We start from the raw sequence: 8,807 nt of genomic DNA, 5'->3' as shown, positions 1-8,807 counted from the left end.
TGGTTTTTTTTTTTTTTTTTTTTTTTTTTTTTTTTTGTTGTTGTTCTATGTAAACTATTGATGAGCTTTGTGGAGGAGTATATGTGGATGTATATGTATATGTGGATGACTGTTGCAGGGCTTAGGCATTTTTATAAAGTTCTGGCAAATAGAACTCAAAAAATGCCTTTTTTACCTTCACTGTGGAGGCAGTACTGTTGTTACGTGCTAGGTCTCTTGTTGTTGTTGAGAGGTTTTTGCTATAGGGCATATGTTTGCCAGAGAGACAGAAAGTGGGAATCACTTCCCCACCCAAGGGGAATGGCTACACTGCAATCCCATCTCCTCCATTATCCTTTCAGGATTCAGGGCCCACGTATACAAGTATCTGGTGTGGTTCAAGTCACTGGGTCTGGGACTTGAACCACAATCAGTCATGTGGGAGTCCAGCACTTTAACCATTATGCCACCTGCTGATCCCAGTTGACCCTAAACTTAAACAAGAAATATTGGGACCAACAGATGGCATAATGATTACATTGCTGGACACCCACGAAGTTGAATGTGGTTCGAGTCCTGGACATGGCAGCTTAAAACTCACACTGAGTACGTGTGTGTGTGCATGACCAAAATCCCGAGAGAGAATGGAGGAGATTGTGGCATGGTCATCACTCCTGAGGAGTGATTTCTCGCTTTCTGTCTCTCTGTCTCTTTCTGTCAATCAAGTGGGTACATGCACCTTATAGTAAAACCCAAAATCTATTTCTCGAGAAAAAGGAAGAAAGAAAAAATAATTTCCCTCCTCATTAACACTTCTGGAAATTTTAATCCCAAAGGCTTGCAATTGACTTCTATCCTGTCTGGAACTAGGAAAGTAAAAAGCCAATGGTAAAGAGATATCAGATGTACTTCCTTAGAGTGCAATTTCTATTTCAAAATAATTGTAAATACTTTTTAAAGTATGGGTTCTCTTGCATTGTTACACCCACTTGATAATTTAAAGATGCAAATTCTTCTTTGGTCAAGTCCTTCCAGCCAACTTTTACAAACACATTTGATTCTCATGTCCGATCCTTATGTCAGAATAGGATAGGCTATGCTTCATAACAAACAACTCCTATAGTCTTAGTATGTTAACACAATCAACCAATACATATTTTTTGCTTTTTCTCTCATGAGTCAGTGGGAGTTCTACTGTAAATCATCTTCTGTGAAGGGTCAACATTGACAGAGCAACCATCACATGCAAAACAGCTGACCATTGCGACAGAGAGAAAAGAATACAATGGAGCATTTTGCTCTAGCAATTAAATGTTGTGCTCAAACTAACACCCTCATTTCTTCTCACAATGGACTGAGAGAATCTGGTCCCAAAGTCAGAAAGTTGATGCTATCATGTATCTGGAAGGAAGACAGTAGGAAATATTTAATATATAGAAGTAATGACCATGATCATATTACTATACCCATTTTAATACAGAGAACTTGCAAAATGGTAAGTTTTAAGTACTTCCCAAAAGTCACCCAGAAAGTCAACACAAAGCTGGACCTAGATTCTTGGTGTGGTTTTTCTCCCTGAGTTGCCTAAAGAAGATGACACTGTGTGGCAATGAGGGTCCCATCCCATTCCTCTCTCTTTCTCTCTCCAACACAACAAATCTGTCTTTGTAATTGTCCTGCTCACTGGTCATCTCAAGGGCATGAAGTGAATGGTTAAAGATAGTTACTCACTGGTAGACCTCAGGGGTCAGGGGATTTTTTTTAGCAGTAGGTTGTATAAAGGGAAGTGGCTCCTTCCTTTGGTCTACTATCTTGTCCCCAGAACCAGGTAGCATTCTGGTGGGATTTTTGAATCACTCATCCCATATCACTGAATGTAGCACTCTCTTTTGGAATCTTGAAGTTTCCTCTTAGGATTTACCTACAGTCTGCTCATATAAGTGTGCAAAAATTAGCGTAATGGCTATGTCGCTGGACTCACAAGTAGTCAGCCGCGGTTTGAGTCCCGGACCCAGTGGCTTAAACTCATGCCGGGCGCATGTGCATGCGTGCCCAAGATCCCGAGAGGAGAATGAAGGAGAAGGGATTGCGGCGTGGCCATCCCCCCTGGGGGGTGATTTCTCACTTTCTATCTCTCTGTCTTTCTCTGTCTGTCTGGTGAGCGCACGTGCCCTATAGCTTTCTCTCTCCAACACAACAAATCTGTCTTTGTAATTGTCCTGCTCACTGGTCATCTCAAGGGCATGAAGTGAATGGTTAAAGATAGTTACTCACTGGTAGACCTCAGGGGTCAGGGGATTTTTTTTAGCAGTAGGTTGTATAAAGGGAAGTGGCTCCTTCCTTTGGTCTACTATCTTGTCCCCAGAACCAGGTAGCATTCTGGTGGGATTTTTGAATCACTCATCCCATATCACTGAATGTAGCACTCTCTTTTGGAATCTTGAAGTTTCCTCTTAGGATTTACCTACAGTCTGCTCATATAAGTGTGCAAAAATTAGCGTAATGGCTATGTCGCTGGACTCACAAGTAGTCAGCCGCGGTTTGAGTCCCGGACCCAGTGGCTTAAACTCATGCCGGGCGCATGTGCATGCGTGCCCAAGATCCCGAGAGGAGAATGAAGGAGAAGGGATTGCGGCGTGGCCATCCCCCCTGGGGGGTGATTTCTCACTTTCTATCTCTCTGTCTTTCTCTGTCTGTCTGGTGAGCGCACGTGCCCTATAGCAAAAACCTCTCTAAAAAAAAGAAAAAAAAGTGTGCAAAAATTGATTGTACCCATCTTTTTCCAGCTTTACATTCTGTGATTCCACATTGGTGGCTTGAAGTCAGCCATGGCAGGAGTATTTACACCACAGAAATTGGAGAAGCTACAAGTCAGGGCTTTGTTCTCCCAGAGAGCAGGTTGCTAAATCTGTATCAGTACACTATGATTTCTATTTTCAGTTCTTCACAAACAGTGGGACTTTTCTTATGCTAGTTCATACCTTGTGGGCATACATGAGAGCTTCTCTGAGGAGAATAGTTGTGCCATACTCCTTTAAAAATATCTTCTCTTCCCTGGCACATGCTTCGGTGGCATTTACTATTTGCCTGGCATTGTTCTAATCACTTACTTCTGTAAACTCTCTAATTCCTAAAACAACCCTATGAGGAAGGCACCATTATTTTACAGATGAAGAAACTGAGGCACAGAGAGCATAGATAATTTACCAAGATCACACAGCAAGTAAGAAACATAACCAAGACTTAAACCCAGGCAGTCCTGCCCTAGCATCTCTCCTTATAAGATCCACACTCAACTGCCTCTCTCTTGAGACACATAATAGAGAAAAGGAAGATTTTGGTCAATTAGAAAATATGTTAAATATCATTTATCTGTATGTCTAATATAAGATATACTTGGCAACCACATACCTAAAAGTGGATTCTTTCACTGGCTTAATATTCATTTATTAAATACCTGCTGAGTGCCAGGCTCAGTGCTAAGTGATGTAAAGGAAACAAGGATGATACTAATACGAAATTACCATTTATTGTGCTCTTTCATTTAAAAGCTCTGTGGAGGGTGTGAAGGAGCTAGAAAGTAAACAATAATGACTCATGACGATGATGATGTCAACGACAATAAGAGTTACCATTATTTGAGTGCTTAGCATATGCCACACATTGTACTGAGCATTACATTTCAACTTGGACACATCTCGTGAGATATTTTTCATTCTGTGTCCATTTTACAGTTGAGGAAACTGAGGCCCAGGGAAATGTCAGAAGACACACGACATGTCAAAGAGTTCACAATTGAGGCTGCTTCATCTACACTCTGGCAGTAGAGTTAAACCCTTCGGGGTTCCTTTCTGCCACTCTCAGATCACAGCCAAGCAGTTCCAAATATGTTCTAACACCATTTTGAAAGTCCACTTTTGGCCTTCAGGAGACCTATAGTGTTGTCAATCCAACAACCTTTTTGAACACAGATATAATAAAGGAAAGCCCAGTAAATCAAAAGTAAAAGCATTTTTTCAACCATTCTTGTAAGAAACCTGAATCATTAGCATTCTGAAGAAGCCTGCAGTGAACATAGATATCCTTGATATTCATTGAGTGCAACACACAGTGCCAATGAGACCAGAATCTCATTACATGGTCAGTAGAGAGCTTAAAACCAAAGGAAGTACCTCTTCTTCCAATATGTACCTAGCTTTGTAATTAGTACCTCCCATGGGAACATTTCCAGTCCAAATAAAACTTATTTAGAATGATCAAAGTGAACTTAGAAATTTAATGTCACTATGAAATAGCTGGACAAACTTTTAAACAAATACACTAGAACTTGTACATCTATTTGAATGTCTTTAAGGATTTTACTACAGAAGGTTATTCTTTTGTTCAACTATTAGTGTTACCACTTAAAAGTGATAGCTCTTTTTTTTCTGCTTCAGTCTAGGAAACACACAGAAAAAGCAACTCAGCATATGTATGTGTACATGTATGCACATACTATGTAGTCCATATTTCTGATTTTTTTATTAAAGAATTATTTTATTCAGCTTTATTTATTCATGCATTTCTTTCTTCTTTTTTTTTTTTTTTTTAATTTGACCAGAGAGAGACAGAACAAGAGGGAAAGTGAGAGAGCAAGCCTCCAGATCCAAGACTTGAACCATGGTCGGCCATGTGGGAGTCCAGCGTCCTTAACCATCACGCCACCTGCCGGCCCCTCCATATTTCTGATTTGATTCAAATAGTAACTTTACTGAGTATGTTTTGGTTTCAAATGATTAAAGGCTCTTTCTAAAAATAACATTCACCTGCTACAAACATTACCCCCACCAAGGAGAGGCAAAATCACATGCTATAGGCTCTGCAGGGTAATTCCAACAGACTAGTTCCCCAAATGAAACAATTGGATGATAACTTCACTAAAATACTCAACATGAATGTCTAAGGATAAACACACTAGTTTGTGTGGTTAAAAAAATTTTTTTATCCTATTGAGTTCAAAAAGATTTGAAGCTGTCCTCGATCATTTTAATGGGTCACATTAGTTTATCCTAGCATTTCATATGACAAAAATCTCTATGAAATACTTACTTTTGTTTGGATGAGAAGTGAAAAGGGCATGAAAAAGAGATTATTTGGAGGAAAAAAGATCAAACAAATATTTCATTTAAAAATTAAGTTAAGGGTTGGCTCTGTGGCCTGAGGTTAAGGGACCGGGATCCTCTATGGTAGACCATATAGTTCAAATCCTGGCCCTAGCAGCTTGAAAAACATGCAAGGTGTGTGTGCATGCGTGTCCCAAATCCCAACAGAATGGAGAGATGGAGAAGGGATTGCAGCATGACCACACCCTACTGGGCAGTGCTGTCTCCCTCTCCCTCTTTCTCTGTCTGGCAAGTACATGTACCCTCCAGCAAATAAGAAAAAAAAAAAGGATAAATATGAATGTATTATAAACAATGAGATAAAGGGAAATTATTTTAAATCCTTACCTTACATTATAGTACAAAACAAAATAGAGACAAATGAAGGAACTCAACATAAAAATCTATAATTATGACAAGTTTTGGCTGGCAAGGATGTAGAGGCATTGGAACATTGCCGAAAAGAATGTGAAATGTTACAACCACTTTGGAAAATAATTGGTTGTTTCTTTAAAAGTTAAGCATAAATTTAACATATGATCAGGCAATTCCACTCCTAGTGATCTACTAAACAGAAATAAAGATATGTGTCCATGCAAAGACTTGTACATGAATGTTCATAGAAGCTTTATAATAATTAAAAAGTAGAAACAAATGTCTGTCGAGGAATGAATGGATTAAAAACAATTTAGTAGCATACACCCATCACCAATGGGCTATTATCAGCAATAACGAGAAATGAATACTGATACATCATATGACATAGCTAAACCTTGAAAACATAGTACTGGGACCAGCAGGTGGTATAATGGCTACGTCACTAGACTGCTACATGGCTGACTGCAGTTCGTGTACCAGACCTGGCGGCTTGAAACTCATGCCGTATTGTATGCACATATGGGTGCATACCCAAATTCCCAAGAGGAGAGAGGAGGAGAAGAGAATGAAGCATGGCCATCTCCCCCACCCCACTCTGGGGTGGGGAGGTGATGTCTCACTTTCTGTCCCTGTGTCTCTCCAGCAAGTGCATGCACCATATAGCAAAAATCTCTCTTAAAATAATAAAACATTATACTAGATAAGAGGAGTCGGTCATAAAGACCACATGTCATATGATTCCATATATATGAAATGTCCAGAGTAAGGCAATCTGCAGAAGTCATAAGTAGGTAAGAGTTTGCCCAGGACTGGGGGACGAACAGCCATGAAGTTGTTGTGGGTTATAATAATGTGCTAAGGTTGGATTGTTGTGAGGTTTACACTACAAAATCATTAAAGTGTATATTTAAAATAAGAGAATTTATGGTATACAAATTATAACTCAGTAAAACTGTTAAAAATAAATAGCTTTACCTTCTATCTATGTCTCATTTTAAGTTTAAATTTTTTTTCTAATTGTCACAGGGCAGGTATAGTTGTGTATTTGTCAGGATTTGGGACATGCACACAAGTGTGCCCAGTATGTTTTACAAGCTTTCATGACCAGGATTTGAACAGGGTTGACCATATTGGATCCAGTTCCCTTAACTACTAGACCACGGGGCTTGCCTCCTAGCTTAAATTTAATGTGAAATATAGCAAGGAGATAACAGAGATTTTTGTACCTCAAAATACAAAAATTAAATGGCAAAAATTGACAATAATATCTGAGATATATAAGACAAAAACTCATTTAACTAGGATATAACGATTTCATACACATCTATAAGAATCAAGTAGTAATATCTCAACATATAAATGGGTAAAGGATTTGAACAGAATAGATCACTGTCTCCTCAAAAATGACTAATAAACAAAAGAAAAATATATTCAACTCTAAGAAACATCAGGAAAATGTACATTTTTAAAAATATCTGATATCCAAGAATTCAAATAGCAAATTAAAAAAAAAAAAGTAATACTCCACACTGGCCTGTGTATGGTGATTCAAATCCTCTTTCTGCTCTTGAATCAAGTGTAAAGGTCATCCATTTTAGAAAATAGTTGGCCTTTTGTCCCAGAAGCCTGAAAAATATCTAGCTTTTGGCCAACCAGTTCTACTATAATTATAGGAAGCTAGCTTAAGAAAACAATTTTTTTGAGAGGTTTTGCTATAGGGCGCATGCACTCACACCCAGTGTGAGTTTAAGCCCCGGATCTGGGACTTGAACCATGGTCGACTACATGGAAGTCCAGCAACATTGCCATTATGTCAACTTCTGGTCCCAAGAAAACAATTTAATACATGGAAAAACTTAACATACAGAGATGTTCAGTTGAATAGTATTTGTAATAATAAATAACAAGAAACTGCCTAACTGTCCAATAGAAAAATTTTTAAGTAAACTAAAGACATTCAGGCAATGGAATACTATGTGACCATTAAAAATATTTATGAAAACTTGATAATATAGGAAAAGATCTGAGACATCATAATCAGTAGGGGAAAAAAGTCAGGATACAAATTATTAAGAGAGAGAAGACACTTTCATTGCTCCTGAGAACTAGTGATTTCAAGGGAGTAGGAAAAATGAAGATTTTCCACTGATAATTCAGCCTGTAGCCCACAAACTCATGTGGTAAGAAGACTTAAAAGCCTCCTGTCTCTGTCTCTGTCCTTGTCTCTCTCTACCTCTGTCTTCTCATTTTTTTGTAATTTTTCCTTTAAAAAAATTTTTTTTTAAGGCAAAGCAGTTTCTGGGCTTTCAGCCCCTCCTTTCCCTTTATCTTGTTAATAATCCCCTCTCCTTCTCCCAACCCAGGAGACGCAAGGGAGCAGACCATCAGAGGACACTTTCATGGTTCCTGAGAACCAATTATTCTTTTTATAAAAAAAAAAAAATTCTTTTTTTAGTTTTTTTCTTCTCTTTTTCTCTGTTTCTTGGTTGTTTTTTGTTGCTGTTGTTTCTGTTTCTGCTTCCTTTTCTGCACACTCCTAGATGCTCAGATTTAACTTCAACTTTTGGAAGAAATGCACCATCCATCAGATGACTAGAAATCACCACAGGGCCACAAGAAATATGGGAAAGCAAGAAAATACCTCTCCTCCAAGGGAAAAGAATAACTCTTCATCCACAGTTCAATGTTAATCATGGAAATGTCTGATTAAGAATTCAGGACATTCATTATGGTGAAGCTAACAGAGATGGAAGAAAAGAGAGATAATGAAGGACTGAAAAGAAAGGAGAAAGGAGCTGATGAGTTCCAGGAGGTGAGGAAATTCTTTCAAGTTCTAAAAGAAGAATTATACACTTTACAAAAGAAAAAAATGGAACTGTTAGAGGTGAAGGCTATAATACAGAAAATCAAAATCTCCCTTGAAAGTATTAAAAGCAGACTAGATCATACAGAAAATAGAATCTCTGACATAGAAGAGAAAATTGCTGGTCTAGAATTATCCATCATGAAGACTGAGAAAATTGCCCAAAAATTTGAGAATAATATACGAGAAGTAGTAGATACCATCAAATGTCCAAACATCTGGATAACTGGCATCCCAGAAGGCGAGGATTTCCATGAAATCCTCCAAGAAAGCTTTCCAAACCTAGAGAGGCACTCAAAGATCCAGGCACAAGAAATACCAAGGACGCCAAATAGAATCAACCAAGAAGATCTTCTCCAAGACACATTATAGCCAGACTGACCAAAACCACAGACAAAGACAAGATACTATGATTGGCAAGAGAAAAATGGCAAGTTACCTACAAA

The sequence above is a fragment of the Tupaia chinensis genome, unplaced genomic scaffold, assembly GCF_000334495.1.
Source record: "Tupaia chinensis unplaced genomic scaffold, TupChi_1.0 Scaffold147534_1, whole genome shotgun sequence".
In the NCBI taxonomy this organism is placed as follows: domain Eukaryota; kingdom Metazoa; phylum Chordata; class Mammalia; order Scandentia; family Tupaiidae; genus Tupaia; species Tupaia belangeri.
Note: the sequence above shows the minus strand (reverse complement) of the source record.